This window comes from Perna viridis, chromosome 3 (assembly GCF_037379345.1).
Source record: "Perna viridis isolate PV_CMFRI_1.1 ecotype Kerala chromosome 3, ASM3737934v1, whole genome shotgun sequence".
NCBI classification, from domain to species: Eukaryota; Metazoa; Mollusca; class Bivalvia; order Mytilida; family Mytilidae; genus Perna; species Perna viridis.
The window spans coordinates 38,349,420-38,362,782 of NC_142447.1; the positions used below are offsets into that span (position 1 = coordinate 38,349,420).

The 13,363-nt window shown below is 34.4% G+C and overlaps 1 long non-coding RNA gene across 1 annotated transcript; it reads right to left on the bottom strand.

Moving 5' to 3' along the window:
* Window positions 1-2,672: 2,672 nt before the first annotated feature.
* LOC148622169 (uncharacterized) lies at window positions 2,673-12,291 on the bottom strand. Its single transcript, XR_015920584.1, has 3 exons — window positions 12,142-12,291; window positions 4,729-4,807; window positions 2,673-4,080 (listed from the first exon to the last, which is right to left on the bottom strand). It is a non-coding gene; the product is annotated as an uncharacterized LOC148622169 (long non-coding RNA).
* Between the last annotated feature and the right edge of the window lie 1,072 nt (window positions 12,292-13,363).

Below are 13,363 nucleotides of genomic sequence, written 5' to 3' on the forward strand. Positions count from 1 at the left end.
AGCAAAATGCACCTATAAAATGTACAGAAATGTTTTTCCTTTCAGAAACTCTTTAAATTTTTTAAATGAGATGAGAACTTTTTTCACAGCACTATGAGGAACAGGGGTAATTTCTGCGTAGGACTATTTTTGCCTACGTTCCAAATGCTCATTGGTTGAATTGGTGGTCTGTAACCTAAATTCATACAGTACATGAACGTGATTACAAAAAAAGGCGTAGCATCCGAATCATGATTCGTACGACGGGAAGGAAACCTTGCTATGTTTAAACTTGATTTTTTTTTTCAAATTTTACCCGACTTTTATGTATGGCATGCAGTACCAACAAAAATTATTGCATGTTGTACTTGCTACGCCCCTGACTTGAAAGAATTTGTACTGAATTCTATTTGGTTGCAGATCTAGACACCGGCATGATACAGATCACCTATTATATATATTGACATTTTTAAACAGTTTATTCAGAAATTTTAGATCTTCATGGAACTTTAGTGTTCACACTCATACAATTTGAAAGAATAGGACATTTTGAAGAATTTTGACCGAAATATATTAGTCGCAGTCACCCACATGGTAGTTATATTACAAAAAAATGCATTTTAGTCAATAATTTTAGGCTCTCGTGGAAATCAAAAGTGCCCACACTTATACATTTTGCAAGAATAAGATTTTTTTAAAGAATTTTGACTCAGCCAGCCACATGATAATAATATTGATAAATTTAGCATTTCAGTCATTCTTTTTAGACCCTCTAGCAAATTTAAAGTGTGCACACTCATACATTTTGCAAGAATATGACATTTTTTAAGAATTTTGACACAAAATAATATGTTGCAGCCCCTATATAACAGTTATATTGAAAAAAATTAGCATTTAGGTCAAGAATTTTTTATTTTACCTCTAGCATATTAAAAGTGCTTGCACTCATACATTTTGCAAGAATATGACATTTTTGAAAAATTTTGACTCAAATTAATATGTCATAGCCACTATGTGATAGTTATTTTGAAAATAATAGCATTTTAATCATTAATTTTAGACCATCGTGGAAATTACAAGTGAGGGCACTCATACATTTTTCAAGAATATGGCTCACAAAAAACAGCCACCACATGATAGTAATATTGAAAAACTTATCATTTTAATCATTTATTTTATACCCTCATACCAATTAAAAGTGTACAGACTTGTATATTTTGCAAGAATATGACATTTTTAAAGAATTTTGACTCAAATTAATGTGTCAGAGCCACTACATGATAGTTATATTGAAAAATTCAGCATTTTAGTCATTAATTTTAGACCCTCACAGAAATTGAAAGTGTGGGCACTCATACATATGCTGGAATACATTGTATGACATTTTTGTAGAATTTTGACAGAAATATATGAGTCACAGTCACTCACAGGATAGTTGTATTGAACAAATAAGATTTTCGTCAATAGTTTTACACCCTCATGAATAGTCCAAATTTCCTCTGACCTTGCAACCCTCCTCTTTTTTATATCCAAATAAAAAAGAGGAGGGTTACAGGGTCAGAGAAAATTCGGACTACCTCATGAAAAGCAAAACTGCCTGCACTCATACATTTTGCAGAATTTTTATTGAAATAATGGCGTCACAGTCACTAATATGAACCTAACATTTTTAGTTTCTTCATTTTCTACGGACAGACTATGTAGGGAAATTGGAAGTGTTATCACTCATATTCGTTGCTAAAAGTGGCATTTTGAAGAATTTTTTACCGAAATATTTAGGTATCAGTCACCCATTTAATGCAAAATTGTCAATTTTAACATTTTTTAGAATGATTTGTGACCGTTATATTGTTAAAAGTAGCTTTCACTCAAAGAGTACTTTGTCAATCTTGAACTTCGTGAGAATTACCGAAATTCTGAAAGTTATCTGTTACGACTTTTATACACTTCGAACAGAAACATAGACCTTTAATTTTATAATTAAATAATTTGATTTAATTAATATCACAGATGTATGACAGAATGTAAAAAAAAAATATACATGTAAACAATGATAATTTTTGAACGATGAGTGACTGGACCGTGATCGACGAAAATTGGAACATGAACAAGATCGAGTGAATGTGAGATGATGATCACGACGAGTTCTCTATATACAATTGGAAATTCAATGTAAATTTTGAAATCAAGAATTGTTTCCCAATCGGGTTAGCTAATATACATTAGTCACACAGTTTCATTTATTAATCGCGGACTTCCTGTTCTAAATTACGTCACAAAGAATAGAGAGATTTAGTGTCAGGAACTGTCCAGGGGTATGACAGTTTAGAACAGTTCTTCGTATTTTCTTTGTCACGACCCAGGACAGCCTCTGTCAGACCCTGTCAGGATTTCTGTTCTATCTGCTGTCGTAGAACAGAACTCCTGGCCGATTCTGACAGAATTTAACAGAGGTTAGAAGTGATCGCAACTGTAATATATTTACTTGTTATAAAGAGGTATTGAATGATAGAAAAGGAATTACATTTGGGCTATATTTTTGTGTGGTGTTCAGAAAGAGTAGGGAAGTTCCAGTGATAGACCGGTGACGTAAGGTATTTGGAAGGAACAAAAACCTAAAAATCATCCCTTTTATCATAAATTTTAGTATTAAGTTTACCATTATTGATATGGATACTAAGATAAAGAAACAATTCTTTATTATCAATATTTGCTTTATTCGAAGGTAGTAATACAGGATATATGTCTTTAGGATAAATATTGAAGTCATCGTTTAGACCCGAAACATCGTCCAAATGTCTAAAGGTGTTATGAAATTTTCAAACAAATGTTGCTTGGAAGAGCCTTAATTTATTCTAGCTATAAACTGTAATTCGCAACAGTACAGAAAGAAGTCCACAATAAGTGGTGCACAAAAAAAAACAAAAAACTTCTGGTTTGAGAGATCTTCATAAAACTCTGCATTCTACGCCGAATCCGAAACTGTACGACCTATTATTTTACATATATTTGGAATGTCCTTTGCCGTTTCCCACTAATGAAAATGTCCTTAATGAACTCGGCAAATATGATAAAGGGCATGAATTCGCCTTCGTTGAAAGGGAACCTTATACTTCATAATTCGGATTTTCCCTCGCACTTAAGGCCATTGCTTTTCTCACATTACCTTTCTATTTTTAAGAATTCTGTATTAAATATGCACGTGAAAAGAATCTTAAAAATATGTTACCAAACCCCATAAAAAGGACAATATATCAGGCACCGACCATTTTATTCTGAAAGGGGGGCTGGATTATCTTGAGAAAACAAAAATAAAATATTCCAAATTTGTGCAAAAAGCCATGGACAGAAAAAAACGGATTCAATATTAACCCCATCACTTAAAAATGTAGATTTTCAAATAATTCTGTTGACCTCCAACTGTTGCCGAAAAAAGTCAAGTATATTCACACTTGAATTAATACACTCAAATATTTCATACAACGATTCCGTCAATATACTGTACACTTGACAGAGTTCGTGTGCATCCATGTTAAAAGAACGACAATTGGTATAACAAAGACCATAAAGCGACGATATGTTATATTTTAGGAATAACAAACTTAACCCTATACAAGAAATCCAAACTTTATATACGTGGTACACACACAAACATATAACTTTGTCACTCATGGGGTCTGTCGTAAATTACATCACCAATCGACGCAAATCACTTGTAAAAATAAAATATTAATTATATTCTCAGTTTTGCAACATAGAATATTTTCAATGCGTTTGGATAAATAAATATTATATTTAAATCGTAAAATATTTGTAGCTACATATCATAAGATGGCAAATGGAAAGGAATGGGACGGAGATAAACAGCGATGTATCCATGTGCATTGTGTTTTGAGAAAAATGTCACATCATACGTCCATCAGTATGTTATCCAATGAAGATTAAATATGTCAATGACTCAAAACACATCCTCGTATTATACAATACTTTGTAAAATTAGTAAAAATTTATCGGCATTCACACATATCCAGAGAAAGCTGTAAAAACAGATTCCCATCACTACCAGCTGTACAACGGTCTTCACCGTATCAGACATGGCCACTGAAACATAATAAATAGTTCAGGATGACGTCTTATTATCTTGAAAGATAATTTAAGTTGACAATGACATTTAACTTACGTAGTATTCCAGCTAAAATTATACGAAATTTGATTCATGGTTGGAAAACCTACATATTTTTATTTTCGATATGTTGTTTAAAATGTTATTGTAAACATAAATTAACAAGTGGCTTTTCCTGTAACCCTTGTTCATAGGAGATATAAATCATAAAGATTGTACTATAGAGTTCAAAATTAAGGGAGATAACTCCGTAAATGACAATGAAACACATTAGAAACTATTAAATTTTCAATCCCTTTGAATAAATTATCCCCAAATCTAAAGTCATCACAACAAAAGGTTGATAAAATCTTGATTTTAAAAGCAGTACACGGAATTAGGTAAAAAAATGACACAGCAGCTTTACTGAAAGTCTTAAGATCAAATGAAGATACATCATAACGTATACATAAAGTATATGTTCTCGATGTCCAGCCTGGGTCCCTCCAATTTCGCTGATTCGTACACGCAAACAGTAACTTTTTTATTTTATATAATGCAAACTGTCAGCACATACCTACATGACCTGGTACTTTTTTTTTTACATCTAAATGCTTTACCAAATATGAGAAGTAAATTGAACTTACATGTTCCATAGAATAACGAAGTGCCAGAATTCAAACTGAAGTGTCTTCTTTTTTCTTACACTATCTGTCTATGTGCAGTCTGAAGCATAAAACATAATGTAAACAAGGTCTGGTCCGATCTAGAAATTCACAAAAGGGTTCTAAGCTATTGATGGTCGTTTATTGCCAAAACAAATGCACGGTATTAATAAAAAAAATTCGAAAAATTCAACGAAAAGGGGGTTCCAAACGCAGGAATAACCCGGGCAAAATGGTACTAAAACAACATCTACAAAAATTAGTTTTAACTGGGCATAAAGTGGTCACTTTATCACAACCATTCAGAGATTGGGAAAGGTATAGGTCATGGACCATACGCCCATTGAAGCTGGAAATAGCTCATTAAAGTTACAGGATTTCATTTCGAATGTTAAATATGACCTATTATAATTTTGAATATTTGTAAAAAGTGCTGAAAAACGGCTCATTTGAAAAATTCTTTCCCAACATCTGCCATTAATTAAGTAAACAAGTCCATTGATGTTGTAGTGATGACTCCGATCATGGTTGGTCTGCCCAGAAATTAGGTATCAGTCTTCTAGCTCCAGACGTTCAAAGTTAATCACAAAAACTGGAGCCCAGAAGCACCCAAAAGTAACTACAAGTAAGTAGTACCAGTTACTTAACTGGCGCTGTGACTTTTCACATGTGGGTAGTTGATTAAAAAAAAATAAAATAAAATAAAACACAGGCTCTCTAAACATTTTTTAGGAAAGTGCTGCCTGACCATACGTTCCAGCAACAGCCATCTTAAAGTTGGTTCTGACCTCTTGTCCCGGTTTTGGGAGGAAAAGGGACTTGTTTTCACTCAACTGTGCTGATGTTGGCGGATAAACATAAGCAGTTAACATTTTTATATTATATTTTTCACTGTTGGTATTTTTTCTCCTTTTTTCCATTTAACCTGGGAAATTGTAAGAAGGGATCCAGTGTTGTGCGACGTTAGGGCCTGGACAATTGGTTAATTCTGTAGCCAGAAAGGGAATAATACCTAGATTTTTTGTATGTAATTACACTGAAAGACATCACAGCTGATATTTTTGTATTATATTTTGTTACTGCTATTTGGTACTATTTGTACTCTTTTTTTCCAATTTAACAAAGGAGATTGTCGGAAGGGACCAGGTGCTGTATGACAGCAGGGCCTAGACTATTGATCAATTTGATAGCTATAAGTGAGGTGTAATATTTCCAGTATTTTAATTTGTAATTGGGCTGAACCAACACTGTACTCACATCAGGCATTACAATAGTGGATAGAAAAAAAACATCACACACCACGAAAAGAGGAACATCTCACCTAGCTATTTATGGTAGGTCAGAGTTAGGTCAGAGGGTACACATTAAAGGAAGAGGTCGATTCTAAAAAAAATCAACTATTGCAAAATGCTAATTTAGATAGAGGGCGAAGGCAAATCTCTCAGGAAAGGCTAAGAGCCCATCAAAGCAGTTCCTTATGTAAGTCAGAAAGGGTTATACCCGTAGCAAAATCAGAGGGTCCATCAACTGACAAGACATGCTCACCTAGTAGAACCCCTCCAAGACAAACCACTCCTGAAAGGCTCAAAACCCATCAAGGTAGTTTCTTACATAAGACAAAAAGGGCCCAACCATAGCAATGCCAGAGGCTCCACCCAGAGCTGAGGCAGGCTCACCAGGCCAAATCCCTCACCACCGTAGTCCATCGCCAAAAAGAGGGTAAGCGGATGACCCGCTCTCATTGCCCAGAAATAAAAGGCACATTTAAGTTCAGTGGTTAACAACAATTCAGACAGCCCCATGCCTGGGTACTTAAGATCGTCCAATAGACCATTGGGTACCACTTAAACCCAATCGAGACAGAGAAATGTCAACTCATGGGAGCCCAGCTCATGCCGCCTAAACTCCTAAAAAGCGGTATGAATCTGACTCATCACATTCGGACATAAGTGAGTTAGGTACACAGGTACATGTAGGACAGTACTTCCTTGGGGATGAACAACCAAGGTTCCCAAATGCTACCAAGTATTCCCATTCGCAACAGTGGGTGATCCCATGGAAAATGTCAAATGTCCATCAAGGGTGATGAAAACACAGGTGACCAATCAATGCAACTACATGTTGCATATCCCCATTCAGATCCGACAAGGGACGATAAGGGCCTTTTGTCCATTAAAGGTGAAGAACACAGAGGGGATCCTCCAACAATGCCGCCAGGTTTACGAACTCAGGAATGGGAGGTCTCCAAGGTAAAAGGTCTAAAGCCCATCAAGTAGATGAGCACATCGGGACCCCCTAATATCACTTGAGATGCACAAACCGGGTGGGAAGGCTTTCAACACTCTGACGTAGCGTACGGTGTTGGTGTCATATTTGGTAACGTCGAAATCGGCAAAATTTCGACGTTTTTTTTTATTGCGACGTACATCGTTCTATAATTGTTACGTGTAAAAAAAATTGTGCTTCTTTAAATTTTTACATAAAATAACACAAACGACATGTTTTATTATTTATTTATCGGATTCGATATTATTTTTTAGTACGTTTTGGTCAATTGAAATGATCAAATTACATCCTGATATGGTAAATAGTATGGCATCATTCATTTAAAAATGATTTGAAAGAAATTTTATCCAATGAGAAAAATGTTAGGAATTATGAAAACATATTTCTTGATGCGCTAAAAAAAGTAAAACATCCTCACTAAAACAGAAAGCCAACAAACCTACCAGCAAAAAAAGTCAGTAACCCCCCCCCCCCTCCCCCCGGAAATCAAATTGTGGAAGCGTATAAAGTGACTTCATTTCTTTCCTATATATATTTGGTTTTATATCTCTAATGTAGATGTACATGGTATGTTGAAATTTCCGAATACATGTACTAGTTTTGGAATTCTAAGGTCTGTTGCTAAACATAAAACACTGCCAAACATTTCGAGAAAACAAAACCTTGGCAAAGCTCCCTTTTTGAGAAAATTTGAGAACGAAATCACCCGTTTTAACTATACGACGAAAAAAAACTTGCGGTCGTATTATGTTATGGCGCAGTCGTCGTCGTCTATGGACACTTCGTTTCCGTGCGATAACACAAGTTGTGGTTGACGAATTGTTCTGAAATGTTGATATGATTTTACCAACAACTAAGAAGATTCCATTTAATTTGGACTTTGTTGCCCGTGCCACTTTAGAAAAAGGGGCAAAATAAAAAGGATAACAATACGTGTTTTATTAAAACCCATGTAGATTGTTTTTTTTTCGATTTTAATTATTCTATTTTTAATGTTTGTTTGTTGGGTATTTCAGCTATATTCAGACAATGAACATGAAATGGCTGATAAAATGAACATGAAATGAAAAAAAGAAGGGATGGGACACAAGGATAATAGGGTCGACAAATTTTGATTGCCACTGGAAAAAGGGGGGGATGGGTAAGGTCGGGCAATTTAGCCTCCTGTGGCGGAGCGCAAAGGTTCCTACTCCTATCGAATACCACAGCAGGGTTCTTTAACGTGCGAGGAACGTGACATCTTTCCCAACACGGTGCACCACTATGGTTTGCGGTCAGGTTTTCCGTATTATAGCCTGACAACCCCAACATGTAACACGCCAGGGGTACCCCATTCCACCACCTGGGGCACACATCCCAGTTGCTCTGTGGGCAGAGCGCCTAGCCCCCGGCTAGGTTTCTGAGCACTATTTAGTCGCCTTATACGACAAGCTTAGCGCTGCTGCAGGCCTATTCTACTATTCACCCGGACCTGCACGGGGGCTATTTTTAATGTGTTCTTTATTTAATTCGGGTAACAAATGTACCCCAGATTTTATGTTTTTTGGACCGTTTTCAAGTTATAAGGGGTCAAAGTTCGGCAACATTTTCATAACTTTTTTTTCGAAATTTTTTATTCCGTTGGATAATTCATTGGATTCCTCATTAATAATCCTGCCTGCATTTTTCAATCAGATTTCGGATATCTCTTACGGTTTTCGAGTTATAAGGGGTCAAAAAGGCCACACCGGAATAAATCTTTTTTTTTTGTTTTTGGTCCGGTTTAAAAAAATTAAAAAAAAAAACATTTTTGCAATATTTGTACAGCTTATTATATCTTATAGCTAAAATAATTGTCAAGAGGTAATTAAGACATGAAATAGGTTGATTTTACAATATTACACTAGCGAATGTGCAAGCGCGTGTCTACATATTTCAAAATACTTCGATACAGACAAGCTGATCCCGATTTCACCAGGGCATCATTGCATATGAACAGACAGGAGTGCACGCAAAGGGGGGTTTCTTTTTCCTGTTTTGTTTTCAACATTTATCAGATTCGCTAAAATCTTTTTTTTTTAATTCATTACATCCACAATTGCATTAATTCAATCTAGTATGTCGTAACTTTTCAATACTTTTTATTGTTTTTAAAATTGACCTTTAAATAGTTTTTTACGTCGCAAAACAGAACGTTACTTTGGAAACATCAAAAATACGCTTTGTGACATTTTTGTTAGACACGGTTTTACATTATATATGTAACCCATTTGTTAAGCCAAAGAAAAAAATGAAATGATAAAACCATAGAGTTGGATGAATACATTTTTAAGTATATGAAGAAATCGACTCAATACCTTTTTGAACAATTCGTTCGAATTTCGCATGGTGTACGCGTGAATAAATAGAATATACAAATTTTAGAAGTTGTGACATTTTGGTTAGACACAGACAAAATGCTGCGCTAAGATACATGTTCAAACAACTACCATTATTTTTAGAATATATTATCTGCAGCATATATACATGTAAAACTCCAAATTTCATAGTTATCAGTTCACTCAAAGCTAACGAAAAAAGTTTTTGATAAAGACCGGGTAGCACGCAACGTGTAGAAAACGTCGGAAAAAAGAAAACGTGACATCACAACATACGTGCGTATTTATCTACTATTAGACTATAAAACTCATTATTTTTTAGAATTAAAATGTTATTCTGAATATTTATGCAGTCCTTAAGCGTGAATATACTTTGGTAAAAATACCATTCGTTGTTATATTTACAACGGTAAGCAAGAAAATAGCCAATGGCCAACGTCGAAAAAATTAAGATTTGTGACATAATTGAAATACGGACAAAAAGGCTTTTAACAAAAAGACTGATAGAACATTTTATTTTTATTGGGGTTATGTAATAAACTGTCATTATAGTTAATAAAAGTCCCGATTAAAAAAAGCTGTTCGCATAACTTTAAAAAAAATTTCTAACATGTTGTCTTCAAATCGATTTCTTTCCATTTTTACTATGTCCATATCAAAGGGGAGACATTTGTGATATTGTAATACGCTTTGATCTCATCATTACGTCATGAAAAATATGTCATCGTCTGCAGCACATATTGCTCTTCCCAAAAAAGTTTGATTTATCAAAATACGCCAAGAAATAACTTAGATATATTTGTGAAATGGGAAGCAAGCATTTCTTAATGTTACCCGTCCATATATGAAAATGGACGTTCTTGAGATCGAATAGTGCTTTCCCTCCGCAATTAATGGCATCTTTTAAAGATTTATGATTATAATCCTAAAACAACAACCATTTTCGAACATTTTAATAGCTGTATTGCCTTTGATAACTCCACATTCTAATAGCAATATTTCGGTTTTCGTAACCAGCCCGGTTCAATCGAATGTGACACCAACAACGTACGCAACGTCTCTCCAAAAATCAAGAATTGTAATAATTAGAAACATGTTGTGTGAGAACAGTTAAAAAATCCAAGTCAAGACCCAATGCGAGGGACTAAGGCCATTTTGCAAACAACAAAACAAGTGCCACTGATTTCCAACAGTATGTTTCAATTACTTTATACATGTAAATTTCTGCATACTTATAATGACTGACTATCTATTTTCCCAAGTTTTTAAATTGGGTTTTACCAAACCAGTTTGAATTTCCTTGGAGTTAACATTGAAGTCAGAAAATATTATGGAATGTTGTACATAGGTAACTTGGAAGGCTAGCAAACTTCTCGTATATGTGTAGAGGGACTGTATACCTTACAGAGGGCACATTTTATCATAGAAATGTACAAAGGTTAGTATACCCACCCACCCCCACACCAAGTGGGAAGTTACGTCCTGTGAGTATGAACTTTATAGTTTATGTTGTATTAGGTTATTAGATTAGAACTTTCAAAGGATGTCAATTTGGGCAATAATGTGTTGGGTGGATTTTTTTAAAAGGCAATACAGTTTACCCCATATTGATGGCTGTTATACGTACCTAGTCTCTTAATAATTGGTCCTAAGGTACTGTACGGTTTTTTGTCATTCAAAATGGTTAATATGTAAAGAAAATATACTGAATTCTTGTGGTCTCTCTAACACAAAATGTAACACATAGCATTCTCTCATTTGGTTTAACAAAGGTTATGTAACCAGTTCAAAAAGTCATGGTGTGAGAAAGTTTTTGATGCTACAAAATATTTGAATTATAGAGTATATAAATGTAGTGATAATTTGAAAAAAAAAATCAATTGATCTGCCTTTTGACAAAAGCTTTTTGTAATTGTAAATGTTTGAATCAGAGAATGCCAGTAGATCAATTTTGATTTTGGGGAGTAGAGACGTATTTTGGATATCTGTAATATGACTGGTATTGGTGACGAATTTCACTATATTTTTAATGTGATTTTTTAATGAAGAAAGAAAACCGTTTATACCACTGATTTTATGAAGAAACATAATAAAACAAAGTTTCATTCATTATTTGTCATTGATGATTATAATACTCAAGTACAAGTTGCAAAATTCTGTTAAATAACATTGCCAGTATTAGAATTTCAAACTGTTACCTTCCGTGTTGTACACAAATTAGATTCGTTGCAAAGTTGAAAGTAATAGTTACATTTCGATCACTATTGGTTAGTCATGTCACATTTAAATTAACATACTCAAGTTTGGGTTTGGGGAAAATAAAAAGTTAACTCAAAAAGATTGACTAGGACAGAAGACAATTAAAAGCTCCAGTTAGCACCCTCATTAGGTTATAAGTATACACTAGACTATCATTACTTAAATATTCTTCGAAAACATAGCATTCGACTGCCAATTATTTATGAGTGAATGAAATGGGCGTAGCCAGTGGTTATATTAACTTTATAAAACTAGATCATGGTAAAGTGACAGTTCCCTCTTTACCTGCACTGTTTTGAAATATTTCACTTTAAACAAAGACGAGTTCAACTGTTTAAACCTGTACGCTTGGCCTGATAAAATGTACACTACTACAAAGAACCGAAAGTGAAAACAAAAAAGTTAGTTCGATCGACGTTGATTTTAGATTGCACGGAGAACTGATGATTAGTGTAATTTATGGCATGGTGCAAAATAACTACAATGTACATACCTGAAACTATTCTTGTTATGCCGTATGATGTGTAAACAATGTACACGTGTATGTTTATCGTTGACTAAGCACACCAAAAATCGATATTTATCTAACAACGTAAGTTTAAAGGCGCGGACTATACGAATTTACTGATTGATTTAGTTCATTGTATTTCTTTTCAAGTTCATGTATTCTTGTGGACATTGTAATTTCTTATCAATAAAAGGGCGTGTTGGGGTTATTTACCTGGTGATTTTAAATAGCTGACATCATTTGTTCGGCGTTCTACACAGAAAGGAGATATCTAAACAGATTTACCCTATGGATTAAAAAATCATGTCAACTTCATTTCTAATGATCTAACAATTTTCTGAAATTATTAACGTTGAAGAAAAAAAAATACCAAAGAAATTTATATTTAAGGCATCTGTTTGGGAGAGTAATGAAAAAAAATATAATGACCATCAGACAACTAGCAAAAAAAAAAACAAAAACAAAAACAAAAACACCAGATGCTACAAAATTGTCAGAATTGGTTATGAAATACAAGCAATGAGAAACCAGTTTTAACGCATAATTTTACAACCCGCTTTTCATGGTATATTGCGGTCGTGCCGTCCGTCTGTCATAACTTCTTCAATAACATTGAAAAGTGTGGAGGTTGCATCTAAGTTCTTATATATCCGAAACGCATCCGAAACTTCTGAACGAAACCCGATGGATTTTTCACACGTTCTTGATCACATTATGCCTATCCTATTAAATTTAGATCTCGCACCTCCGACTTGCTCATTTACTTATGTTACTTTGTATATATTATTTTAGTTACTTTATGTTCTTTGTTGTGTTTGTCTGTTTTCCTTGACTGGTCTTTGTCCCTTGATTTCATTCTTTTGATTTCCGCTATAACCCTGGTTTCCTTGGTTACTCTTTTGCTCCCCGTTAATTGCTGTGTCGCATACACACGCGATGTATCAATTAACGGGGAGCAAGTGCGAGATCTAATTTTAATTAGATTGGACGTTATGCCTTTATGCAATTCTTTTTTGAAGGAGATCTGAAGGAATTTTTGGCTTAGATGCAAAACAGACTTCATGCGTGGAGAAGATATCGTGTGATTTCAATTCCTGTTCGAAAACTTTGTTTATTTTAAAACTTAGGGAAGGGGAGCATCTTTTTAGTGAGCTTTGCTTACAATTTTTTTTGGTCTCACTTATGCCTTCAGGAGGGATGTAACCAC